Source organism: Oxyura jamaicensis, chromosome 20 (assembly GCF_011077185.1).
Source record: "Oxyura jamaicensis isolate SHBP4307 breed ruddy duck chromosome 20, BPBGC_Ojam_1.0, whole genome shotgun sequence".
Classification (NCBI taxonomy): domain Eukaryota; kingdom Metazoa; phylum Chordata; class Aves; order Anseriformes; family Anatidae; genus Oxyura; species Oxyura jamaicensis.
In genome coordinates, this window is record NC_048912.1 from 1024119 (window position 1) to 1037608 (window position 13490).

General features: G+C 47.8%; 1 protein-coding gene across 4 annotated transcripts in view; it reads right to left on the reverse strand.

Moving 5' to 3' along the window:
- The window catches only part of RALGAPB (Ral GTPase activating protein non-catalytic subunit beta), a 71387-nt gene extending 71042 nt beyond the window's left edge, over window positions 1-345 (reverse strand). For all 4 annotated transcript variants that reach the window (XM_035343704.1, XM_035343703.1, XM_035343702.1 and 1 more), the window contains exon 1: window positions 103-345. The gene's annotated coding sequence lies outside the window, so the exon portion shown is untranslated. The remainder of the gene's footprint in view (window positions 1-102) is intronic.
- Between the last annotated feature and the right edge of the window lie 13145 nt (window positions 346-13490).

Below are 13490 nucleotides of genomic sequence, written 5' to 3' on the forward strand. Positions count from 1 at the left end.
CCTCAGGGGGCGCCGCCGCCACAGGCCCCGGCGCGGGAGTGGGGGGGGGGGAGCGGCCGGGCGCGGGCAGCGCCGCCGCGGGAGGGCCCGGAGCCGCCTCACCTGCGCCGAGGGGCCCGGCGGGCATGTCGGGCCTGGGCGGGGCCGGCCGCTGCGCCCTCAGGCCGCGGGCTCCATGGTGCCCGCGGCGGCCGAGGCGACCCAGGGCAGACACCGCTACGCTCCGCTCCGTTCCGTTCCCCGCGGCCGCTTCCGGCAGCGCCACAAAGCGCACGGCGAACAGCCGGCCCCAAAACACGCCACGCATGCGCACGAACCCGCCACTCCACAGCACCCCACCCAAACGCCCGGGCAGCGCCGAATAAGTCGCGGGGAAGAGCTGCGCGCCTGCGCGGTTCGGCGCGACGGCACCTCCACCGCCCTCTTCTTCTTAAAGGGGCAGCGGCGGCGGCCGCCCGCCTCCCGCCCGCCCCGCGGCGCCCTGCCCTCGCCCCAGGTGCAGCGCGCAGCTCCCGGCGGGGGCAGCGCCCCGTCCCGCCGCGTGGCCGCGCTTTGTGCGGGTGACGACCGAGACCGCAGGGAGAGGTCCTCCGGGGCCCGTGCCTTGGGCTGGCGGCGGCAGCGGGTTTGGCCCGGTGCCCGTCTCCGCAGCGCGGGTCCCCGCGGGGCGGCGGCGCTGGGGCTCGGCCCTGCTCCACGCGACCCTCAGCGGCCCGCTCCGCAGCTGCTGCCCGCAGGCACCTTCTGCAGCACTCCTTTACCTGCTCTGCTCCCCGTTTGGTGCAGCAGGAAAATGTCAGCCAAAACAAACGGCGGCCTGCAAACAGGTTTTTAACCCCTGCTATTGCCTTCTACTGAAGGAACAGCATTTATCACGATGCAAAGTGTGCCGCTGTCATGCGGCGAGAACTCTGTCCTGTGTGCTTCCGTGCACGAGTGGCTGGCTGGCAGCAAGCGGTGAGAGCTTTCGCAGCAAAGATTTGTTCGGCACTTTCACTTAAACCTCCGTATCACCCATTTGTTCGACCCCCAAGGGGTGCAATCCTTTACGGGAGCGTGATTCTCTGGTATTTGGTGCAAAAAGCAAAGCCCTGGAGAGCACTGCACCAGTGCACGCAGCAGGGGCTGGGGAGGCTGAGTCTGACGCACCAGCAGTGGGACAGAGAACCAAAGCCCCCATGCAGAGACACTGCACAACCAAACCAAGCATGCCGACCTGGCTGGTGGATCTCTGCCCCCATCCCAGAAGGCAGTCACAAACACTGCTTGCTGAGCCCTTCTTTCTCTTGCCCCCCCTGCCTCTTCTACCAGATGTGCAAACACTCCTGCCATTCCCCTGCATTAAGCTTGACAGCAGTGGAGAAAGGAGAACTCAGAATTTATCCTCAACAGCCCCTAACAAGATGCTTTTCTGTTCTCTTTTCTTGCACTCAACACGTGTTTTCCAAAGGACTGCTAATGTCTTTGGGCTGTGTGCTGCTGCCTGTGCTTTACCTCTCCAGGTCAATGCAGTTTGCCATGTTTGGATTTTCTGCCTCTTACTGCAGGATTCATGCACTTTACTGTTTTCACACTATCCCTATCAGTGTACAAAAAAAGTTACCATTGCTTTTTTTTCTTTCCCTGCTAGCAAGTCTCCACCTGCATAGATGCAGGATTCAGATTCACTCTCCAAAGCAAAAGCATGAGTTAACCCAGCTATGTGTTAACCCTGGTAGGGAGGTGAATCCCACCCAGCCACTCACTCGCTTCCCCCTCCATGGGAAGGGGGAAGAGAATTAGAAAGGCAAAAGTTAGAAAACTCGTGGGTTGAGATATAGACAGTACAATAAGTAAAAAGAGGAAATAAAGCAAAACAAGCAAAAAGAAAGAAAAAACACATGATGCAAAATGCAATTGCACACCACTGGCTGGCCAATGCCCAGCCAGTCTCCAAGCACTGGCAGCCCTGCAAAACTTCCTCACCAGTTTTCTTGCTGAACATGGCATCGCATGATCTGGAATATGGGTCAGCTGGAGCCAGCTGTCCTGGCTGTGTCCCCTCCCAGCAAGAAGAACACTGTGCACCCCCAGCATGCTCACTGGCAGGACGGCATGAGAAACAGCAAAGACCTTGACTCTGTGTAAGCACAGAGAGGGATCTGGGGGCTGTGGTTGACAGCAAGCTGAATATGAGCCAGCAGTGTGCCCTGGCAGCCAGGAGGGCCAACCGTATCCTGGGGTGCATCAAGCACGGCATTGCTAGTCGGTCAAGGGGAGTGATTGTCCCGCTCTACTCTGTGCTGGTGCGGCCTCACCTCGAGTACTGTGTGCAGTTCTGGGCACCACAGTACAAAAAGGACATAAAACTGTTGGAGAGTGGCCAGAGGAGGGCCATGAAGATGGTGAAGGGCCTAGAGAGGAAGACGCATGAGTAGCTGCTGAGGTCACTGGGCCTGTTCAGCCTGGAGGAGGCTGAGGGGAGACCTCATTGTGGTCTACAGCTTCCTCGCGAGGGGGAGTGGAGGGGCAGGCACCGACCTATTCTTAATGACCAGTGATAGGACCCGCGGGAATGGTGTCAAGCTGAGGCAGGAGAGGTTTAGGCTGGACATCAGGAAGAGGTTCTTCACTGAGAGAGTGGTCGCACACTGGAACAGGCTCCCCAGGGAAGCAGTCACTGCACCAAGCCTGTATGAATTTAAGAAGTGTTTGGACTGTGCACTTAGTCACATGGTCTAAACTTTTGGGTAGACCTGTGCGGTGCCAGGAGTTGGACTCGATGATCCTTATGGGTCCCTTCCAATTCAGGGTATTCTATGATTCTGTGATTCTATGCTGCACAACATGAGGTTTTCAGCATCTGAAGAAATGTAAGATTATTTTTTTATTATTATTATTTTTTTTATTTTATTTTTTTTCCCTCATGTTATCTCCAGGTGTTTTAATTTAAAGGTATTCTAATCGATGCCTTGTAGACTCTGAGTGCCTTTCTCAGGGGATCCATAATAAGCAATAGCCCCTGGACTTTACATTTTGTGTTGTTGGCTGGATCCCAGCAGTGAATAGCAGGCCTGAAGGGCAACAGGGCATGGAGCCCCTGCAAGGAAAGCTGCTGAGAACTGAGACTATTGTTGAAGAAGTGAGTGCTGGGATGAGGGCCTCTGTGATTCAATTGCTGAGGAGGGGACAGAGGTCTCTGGGGGTAAATTCAGTGACAGTATTGCTGCCTGCCCGTTAGTGATTAACATAGGAAAGGGGCCCACTGGGGCACTCCCGCACACCGCAGTTCTCAGGTAAATTCAGCAGGGACATACTGGCAAAAGCTGGCACAGTGGCTGTTGCGACTGTGGGACCTTGGGGAGGTGGTGTCTGCTCGAACAGATGTATAATGTATAATGTTAATGTATTTTGAAGCTGCTCTCACTGAGAGCCATACAGTTGCAACATCCCTTGTCTGTTGATTGGGATGGCAACATGAGAAAAATACTGAAAAATACAGAAGAAAAATCAACTGAGGCTTGTCCATGCTTAGGGGAGCTCACTGCACAGCAAGGCATGTGCTCACACAACTTTGCAAGCCCCTTGGCATGAATAAATTGATATTAGCAGGTGCCCCATCTGCTTTGAAGGCACCACTAACCTCCCAGCTGGGGCTGCGTGGAGGAGAGCGGTGGTGACGTTATCTTACCACTGCGGCAAGCTGTGGGTCTGGAGGGAAGCAAAGGAGCCTCAGGGCACTGCAAGTGGGAAAACCACAGAGGAAGATTACTCAGAGTGAGATGTTCCTGGCAGGGATGCACAGGGAACAGACTGATGGCAAACCAGTGCTTTACCTACAAGGTGAGTAAATGACCAAAGGGGTAGGTGCAAAGGAGTGCTCAAAGAATGCTCAAATCACATCTTTGCCCTTTCCTCTATGCTCATTTATATTCCAGAAGTGCTGGGGCATGGGTTTTGCCTGCAGCCCCTTTCACCAGCACTGACTGTCCCCCACCCAGTCTGCCCCTCTTTGTTGTTCTTTCTTGTTTTGCTCTTCTCAGTGGTACCTTCAGGATGCATCGTGTTCTCCGGTTTTCAGCTGCACTTCAAGTGTGCTGCCTGCAACCCTTGAGGATGCCCCTGGTTCCCAGGCCAAGTTCCAGGCAGCTGTCACCCAACCCTACAGGGACAGACAGGCCTTTTAGGGATCCTGGGCAGAATGAGGACAGCACTAAGCTGTAGTTATAATTAAACCTTTATTATTTCACAAAATTTTGTAGTTAGTGTAGCACAGGATCTTATGATCAGAGGTAGGCCAACAGTTTTGCCATTAGTTTTTGTAATATCAGCAAAGTAGATGCCACAGATGAGTAGGACAATTGAATTTCATTGAGCGCATTTGGCTTAATAGGATTATCTGTATGGGTGTTGACCTAAACAGCCAGACTTGTTGCCTGGATCATGTTTCTCATTTGCTGTTAGTACTTAACCAACTGTTACTCTGCAAAATATAACATGTAGAATTAAGATCACTGAAGTTGTAGAATACATGATTCATATTAACTATGTTCCATGTAAGATTCCAGAGTCCTAGACTAGCAAAGCTGATCATTTGTCATGCCTGACAAATCTGGTGGCCTTCTACGACAGGTTTACAGTTTTGGTGGATAGGGGAAGAGCAACTGACATCATCTATTTGGACTTGTGCAAAGTGTTTGATACTGTCCCATACAACATCCTTGTCTCTAAACTGTGGACAAATTGATTTGATGGACAGACCACTCAGTGGGTAAGGAATTGGCCGGATGGTCACACTCAAAGTGTTGCAGCCAATGGCTCCACGTCCAAGTGCAGATCAGGGACAAGTGGTGTTCCGCATGGGTCAGTGTTGGGACCAGTGCTGCCTAACATCTTTGTCAGTGACAAGGACAGTGAAATCAAGTGCAGCCTCAGCACGTGTGCTGACACCAAGCTGTGTAGTGCGGTTGACATGCTGGAGGGAAGGGATGCCATCCAGAGGGACCTGGAAAGGCCTGAGAGGTGGGCCTGTGAGAACCTCGTGAGGTTCAACAAGGCCAAGTGCAAGGTCCTGAACCTAGGTCAGGGCAATCCCAAGCACCAATACAGGCTGGGTGCAGAATGAATGGATTGAGAGCAGCTCTGAGGAGAGGGACCTGGGGCTGTTGGTTGATGGGAAGCTCGACATGAGCTGGCAAGGCGCGCTTGCAGCCCAGAAAGCCAACTGTATGCTGGGCTGCATCGGAAGCAGGGTGGCCAGCAGGGCGAGGGGAGGGGATTCTCCCCCTCTGCTCTGAGACCTCACCTGGAGCCAGCTCTGGGGCCTCCAGTACAAGATGGACACGGAAGGATTAGTACGAGTCCGGAGGAGGGCCACTAAGATGATCACGGGGCTGGAGCACCTCTCCTATGAAGACAGGCTGAGGGAGGTGGGGTTGTTCAGCCTGGAGAAGAGAAGGCTCCGGGGAGACCTCACAGCAGCCTGCCAGGACCTAAAGGGGCTGCAGGAAAGCTGGGGAGGGACTCTTTGTCAGGGGGCATAGGGATAGGACAAGGGTAATGGCTTTAAACTAAAAAAGGGTATAAGGAAGATATCCTTAGATATAAGGAAGAAAGTCTTTACTCTGAGGGCGGTGAGGCACTGGCACAGGTTGCCCAAAGAAGCTGTGGATGCCCAATCCCTGGAAGCGTTCAAGGCCAGGCTGGATGGGGCTTTGGGCAGCCTGGTCTGGTGGGAGCTGGCTTGGCATCTAATTCCAAGGGGGCTTGGAATTGTATGATCTTTAAGGCCTCTTCCAACCTAAACCATTCTGTGATTTCTACAATTCTATGATTTGTTATTGCTGACTCATTATTACAGGCCCATGAGGATTTCAGGTCAAAACCAACACAAGCTTGTACTGTGTTACATTTGCTTGTACTATGCTACATTTACATTGAAATTGACTTCAGGTTTGATTGTAAGATGGAGTGTAATCACAATTGCTTCTTTCTCCCACTTGGGCTGAACTTTTGCTCTGGGGCATTCTCGTGCACCAAGGGGTCTTATTGTATTAACCAATGTTTGACAGTGGTATAACCAATTCCAGCAATCTGATTCATTGTCCACTTGACGTATGGTGTTCATACGCTGAATTATATGATTGTTGATTGTTCCCTGGGATAAGGGAACAAGCATTATGGTTATTACTAAATATAACTTGGTCATTTGATATATCGAATAACAACTATAGGAAAGAAGAAATTTTCTCACAATGTTGTTTTACTTCATGTCAAATTGCCAATCAATAAGTATAATGAGTAAGGTAGCAACCAGATCTAAGGAAAATGATCCTAATTTTTGGTTGCTGATGTAGGTAGGATAACATGAAAGAAAAAAAATCACTTAATTCCTTTTGGGTGTTAGGTGATCTGGATACCATGTTCAGAAATGAGATGCTCATTATTGTGGTGGTTGAGCACAACCTTCCTTTAATTGTCCACCATTCAGCTTTCCAGAGCAGCCCCAGCCTGTACTGCACAGGCATCAGTACAGATCAGCAGCCACCACTGCTGTTTGCGGCTCAGCCGGTTTAGCCAATCCCTTGATATCTTGCGTTTTGGTTGTCTCATCCAAGGGCAGCCCTGTCCTTCCATCCTCCTTTAATCTTTTGAGCTGATCCGTCTGTGAACCAGGCCATGCCCAGTTATCTTTCTGTAAATCGGATGGAGGTGGTGCATCTTGAGTGGGTGAGGGTATCATATCAAGGGGTGGTTCAGCAGCCCCTTGCCACTGAATATTATACACTATTAACTTCTCTGTCCACAAAAGCTCCTTTCTCAACTGACCTCAAATCAGGGGGTGTAGCAGGAAAGTCCCAAGGACTAGGCTTCTTGCCTTGAGATTCATTCCGATGCAAAAAAAGATTATCATCTCTGCTTGTAACAATGCTTCCTGAAATTCATCTGAGCTTTGGATTATAGGTTCCTTAAAGTGGTCTTAATAATGGATTCCTCTTGCCCATTTGAAAACTAAGGCCCAAAAGATTTTGGGTGACATTCCCTTGGAGACACAGGAAAATGACTAACAGTTTAATCCAAATCACCTACCTATCTTACAGAGACACTCCTCCCACACTACTATGATAAAATCAACATAACCGTTCAATTATTGATTCCATGGGTCATTTCTGATATGTTGTTTGAATACTCAGGAATCAACTGTATTAAAATCTCAAACTTTAGTTGTGCCTTGTTTATGTGTATTGTCCCCTTCTGGGTCTTCAGTAGTGATTTCTTGTTTAGCTAGCAGTCACATAGATATGGAACTCATTACTGCTCCATCAGATCCATCTGGGTTGTCCCAAATCTCTCTGTACCAATCACTACAGAATTATAGAAACATTGAGAATGGAAAAGACCCTCCAAATGAACTCCAAATGTCAACCTGACCTACCAAGTCCCATCACTAAACAATGTCCCTCACTGCCACATACACATGCCTCTTAAATACCTCCAGGGATGGGGTCTCCACCACTTCACTGAGCAGCCCATTTCAATGCTTGACCACCCTCTCCATGAAGAAATTCTTCCTAATGTCCATTCTAAATCTCCTCTGCAGCAACTTGAGACCATTTCTTACAGTCCTGTCACATAAGAAAAGAGTTTGAAACCCTTTCTCTGTAACCTCCTGTCAGGTAGTTATAGAGAGCAATGAGGTTTCCAGTCAGCCTTCTCTTCTCCAGATTAAACAAACCCTTAGTTGTTCCTTAAGAGCCTTGTTTTCTAGCCACCAAATGGTGCTGCACCCCAGGGGTCCATGCTGGGTCCAGTTCTGATCAACTGCCTCATGACGGAGCTGGCTGGGGGGGCAGAGCGCACCTTCAGCAGGTTTGCCGATGACACGAAGCTGGGAGGAGTGGCTGAGGCACCAGAGGGTCACAGTGCTGTGCAGAGGGTCCTGGGCAGCTGGAGAAAGGGGCTGGCAGGAATCTCCTGCAGTTCAAGAAGGGCAAGAGCCAAGTGGTGCCCCTGAGGAGAACAAGCTCTGATGCCTCTTTGGAGCCGTTTGCTATGCAGTGGTCAGCAAAGCCCTGTGGTCAGGGTCACCACTGTTTCCCTACCCAGTTCGCAGCTGGCAGAGCTGCTCTAGTGCCCAAAGGGTTTATTGAGCAGCTTTACATCTGTAACCCTGGCAATTGGCACAAAATTTGCGTTGGGTGGCTCTGCTTGAGTAGTGGGGTTGGACCACATTTTCTCCAGAGATGCCTCCAAGCCCAGCCATTTTGTGATTCTGTGAACTGGTGACTGGACTGCACACAGAAACAAAGCTTTGATGGGCAAAGACAATCAAGCACAAGTGTGGGTTAAGTACATTTGAATCTCTGTAATAATAGCTCTAAATTTCTTTTGTGTGGACTACACATTTTATAATGCAACCATCAAGTATATTGGTTCCAATATTAATTACGATTACACCTATGTAGGTTGTAATTTACAGTTCAGGAAATGCTGGAGTTTGCATGATACACCTACCCAACCCACCATGGTCTTTGTTCATTTCACAAATTTGTTTACCTAGGACAATTGCCCAGAAGAAAGAGAGTGTCATAATTTATAGCACCCATAACATCTCACGTACCGCATAACAAGTTACATGCACCCTATGTCAAGTGAAAATTTCCAGTCTCCCCACAGTATGTAATTTGCAGAAGTAAGCAGGATTTATCTGGAATAGGACTGGGGAAAACAACAGAAATCTCACCTGTCCACAGCCTGGGGGGTTGTTTGATGGCACAGCAGATAAGTGGACTGCTATCTGCTGCTGTCAGGTTGCAGAAGGTTGATTTTGTGACAACATAAAATAGCTTGGAAAATGTGGGAAAATGTGGGATGTTGTGGTGGTCTGGATACATGTAGTAGCTTCTGACATGCAATAGCACACTGGCTTCTGCACAGCAGAGTATGCAATAAGGCATATTAATGATTAGGAAATTAGTATGGCTCATTTGTGAAGGGCATCACTGGCCTAGTGCTGCTAGATTGGTGCAGTTGCCTAATACTTCTACAGGCCTAGGTAAATACTTCTACAGGCCTAAGTAAATAAAGTCTTTTTGGCAGTGCCAATGGCATCTTGCGTGCCCAATGGATTAACAGACCTACCTGGACCTCAGTATGTTTGAGGAATCGGCAGCCCTGTTATTTACCTCAAAGGCTGTAGACCCAAGCTTTGATTTTGCCACCTGGCCACACCTGTCTTACCCAAATTACACTGTGGCAATTCACATTCAAGAATGCCAAGAAGGTGTTTCCACCATATGTGTATGGCTGGGTAAAACACCACATCCCCCAGGGAATGACTGGGTGGTTTCCTAAATATCACTCTGTGTTTCACAAGAAAATTAGAAGACAGCAAGCATTGGTTGAATCTGAAGAGGAACACAATGTTGTACAAGTGCTGCATCAGAATGAACATCTTATCCATGTCACAAGGCAAGTAGCTGCTCCTGCTGCTGCTGCTCCAGGGACACCTTTTGTGAGTTCACCTCTAGTGCCACTGCTGTTGTACACCTATTCTTGCACCTAATATATATTTTACCTGTTGCTATTATTGTCTTACTAATTGTATTAATCACTGTGCATGTAGGAGTATTTCTAGTGGCCGAAAAGTTTTCTGATGTGAACTGCAAATTACAGCATCTTTAGAAAGTTCATCCAAATGTGGATCGAGGGGTGGAATGTAGTGGTCCAACCGGAAGACCATTGCACATCAAGGAGTCAGTGATCCACATCATGTTTGATGTGCACACAAGCAGGCATGTGCCAGACTGATTTCCAAAGGAATTCCTGGAAAAGGTCGCATGTGCTGAGAGAAAAGATGCTTGGTGTCAACATGGAATGAGTATTTCCCTTTGCACACAGCTGTCAGTTGATCTTAAAACTAGTTATAATCACTGTTTTGCAGTACCAGTCCATTCTGGCTGTGTTTTCTTATCCTATGGTCAACAAGGATTTTATGGCGTGTTTTCAAAGCACAGTCCTGGCTGACCAAGTAGAAAGCAGTAGTGCTCAGCAAATAGTTTTCATCTATGTTTGGAACCACAGCTTCCAAAGAAATAGCAAGAGTCAGAGAAAGGACATTGGAAATCAATGGATGAAAAGAAAAGGCTTATTATGAACGTAAGGCTAGAAAATTTGTTAGAATATATCATCCATCCCCTTTTGGGGATAGTAGCTCCAGTCTTCAAATTACTTTCTCAGAGAAGTCCTGTTGTGGTTTACAGCACTTTTGGGGTGACTCAGGTGAGATATTACTTAAACTTAACTGAGAATGTAACTAGGGAGTAAAACCACTTTTTTTTTTTTTTTCTTTTTCCTTTCTCCTTTTTTCTTTTTCTTTTTCTTTTTTTTTTTTCTTCTCTGAAAAGCTCCTTTCAAAATTCATGTCTCATTTCTAAATTTCATTTGAATTGGTTTGGCCTGGAGTTAGCAGCTCCTCCTGGCACTGAGTGCTGCAGGACGTCACCCCCTGCACCCCTCTCAACCTCTTGTGATTCTCCCCGTCACCCTAGCAAAAGCCGGTGCATGTGGCTTGGCCAGGACTAAAGGACAGAGATGAGCCCCAGCCTCGCTGCCCCGTGCTGCCCATGGGATTTTTGATGAAAAATAGTGTTGCTAACATGCCAATTTTACAGTTGTTGCAGAGAACTAAGAACTTCTGAACTTCTCATGGTGCCCTGCCAGTGAGCCGGCTGGGGGTGCACCAGAAGCTCAGAGGACACAGCCAGGACAGCTGGCCCAAATGGCCAAAGGAACATCCTGTGCCATATGGTGTCATGGGGAACAATAAAAGCTGGGGGAAAGCAGGAGGAGTTAGTGTTTGGCTTCCCAAGACATCATTACACATGGTGAGCCCTGCTTTCCTGGGAGTGACTGAACACCTGCCTACCGGTGGGAAGCAGCAAATGATTCCTTGTTTGGCTTTGCTGGTGTATGCGGCTTCTGCTTTACCTAGCAAGATGTCTTTATCTCAGCCCACGAGGTCTCACATTTGTACCTCTCTGGTTCCCTCCCCTCCCCACCGTGTGGGGACTGAGCAAGCAGCTGCATGGTGCTGAGCTGCTTGCAGGGGTTAAATCACAGCAACAGCCCTTCATGATTTTACGTATTTTCCCATATTTTGATAAATTACATTATTTTTTATAGTTGTCACGTATCTGCATGTTAGAGACATGAAACTCAACAGTTTTAGTTCTCCAAATGCCTTCAGAGCCATTTTAAAGAACAGTGTTACATACAGATTTGTCATGTCCTATTCCTCCCTTATCAAGAAAGTTTTGTTTTATGGTTACATAAGCAGATAGGTGACTAATTTCTTGCTGACGCTGCAGTTCAGGAGTGAATATGATCTGGTGCTAGCAATTCCTTGTTATGAACAATTTGTCTTAAGAATTCTTCTACTGATTTCAGTTTGAAGCAGATTTTGTGGCTGACTCATTCCCCATAAAGAGAAGTCGCATTGTGGGAATAGCCCTAAACTGTTCTGTAGTAAACAGCAATGCAAAGGCTTCAGCTGCCTTCTTGAAAGCCTTTCATGTTTTCTCTCAGCATCAGCCTATGTGCATTTGGATAGCACCCAGACAGATATGGGGGTCATCCTGGCCCCAGGCCTCACGGAGAAATTCATCTTCACACCTGCGTCCAGCTGCTGCTCCCAGGCCCTGCCTCTCCCACTGCCCACTCCTGGTACCTGGCTCTGCAGAACCTAGGAGCAGCATCACACCCTGTGCAGCCAGAGTGCAGCCACTGACCGCAGCCACCCACTTCCAACCCAGCTCTGAGCCCCGTGAGCATCAGGCTTCTTCTGCCCAGGCTGATTTGACTCCAGATTTGTCCAGTGGGCTTCTGGTAGGCAGAAAGGATGGTGCAGTGCTGTGTGGGAGCGACTGAGTGGCCTGCTGCTGCTTCTGAGTGTCAGGAGCCCAGATATAAGGCAGTGCTCCACTTTATGTGCATTTCATCAGCTCCTAATTATGCTGCACCTTGCATTTTCTTATTGGCTGTCTTCTATCATTTGTGTTTTAGTTGCCTAATTATTGCAGACATTGAGCATAGTTCCAGTTAAAAGCTCCAATCCAAACTGCTTCCAGGACTATACATTCAGTTCATTCGATATCCACATCAGTTCTATATATTGTACAGATAATATATGTACCTATAATGTGTTATAACATATAATGTATAACATATCATAATGTAACATTGTAACATATAACATATTGTACATATATTATTTATGTACAATGTCATATCATTTATATAATATACACATCTATAATCATAACAATTCACTTAGATGCATATATATGTATACTTTTAATTTAGATATTTTAGCTACTACCTCAGCCTGCTCTTCTACCTTGAAACAATACTCCCAGTGCCTTGTGAAGATTTTATTTTGTCCTTTATTATAACCCTAGTGTTGTTGTCCCACTTAGAGTTCTTCAGGCAAAAATATTTAAGAACAGTGTTCATCAGTTACACTCTCACATTTCCCATTACTTGTGCTGATACGTAGACATATTTTCAGGCACACATAGTATTAATTGCTCTAGTTTCCATTAGCCCTACTAGGTAGTGAACACAGCAAATAAATGCCAAACAAATACACATTTACAGAAGAAAAAGCATGGGTTTCTAGAGGAAATGGTGTTGTCTGTTTTCTAGGCTGGAAGACACAGCGCCGTCCCTGTTTGCTAATAGAGCTGGCACTCCCAGCTGCTGTGCCTGGGACAGAGCACGGCTTGGGCAGAGACGTGGTTGTGCCAAAAACAAGTGGAAGTGTTTTCCATGTTCAGTGGAGCTGCTGAGCAGGTATATAATCCTTTCACTACTGCTCTGTACCCCTCAACTATAAACTGTCTAGCCTACCCAGGTTAGCTTTCTGCCTTGAAAAAATAGAGCAGCCAACATTATATTTTGCCCTTTTTTGTATCGTAAAACAGTGTTCACCCACGTACACTTCGCAATAGTCAATTCAATGGATGTGCAGTGATGGTGTGGAAAGTGTTTTTCAACATGCCAATGAAATAAGAGTGCTTCTTTCAATTCTTTCACTTTTATGAAAGCCCCAGAAAGACATAAGAGAATTCTTGGCTTTGACATAAAGAAACAAGCTTTGCAGACAGCAACTTCATAATCCTGCTCTCAGCGCACTATCTTTAACACTTTCTTCTTTCTCTGTCATGCAGTGAAAGAACAGCTTTTTGCACAAGTTCTTGGAGCAGCAGGATCAAGCCCAGGGCTCCCTTCAATGCCAGCACACCACACAGTGAGCTTACCAGACCTGAGCAGTCCGCTGCTTTGGAAACACACATCCTTACATCAGGTCCTCTTGCATTACTGTTACCCTGGGGGCTTGCCATCCTCCAGCTATCTCTGGCCTCACAGTGCAGCCTTTCCTCATTTCTCATCTGTGGCTGAAGATGAGCAATCATGACTTCCATAGCTTGGCAGGATGCTTGAAAAATGCA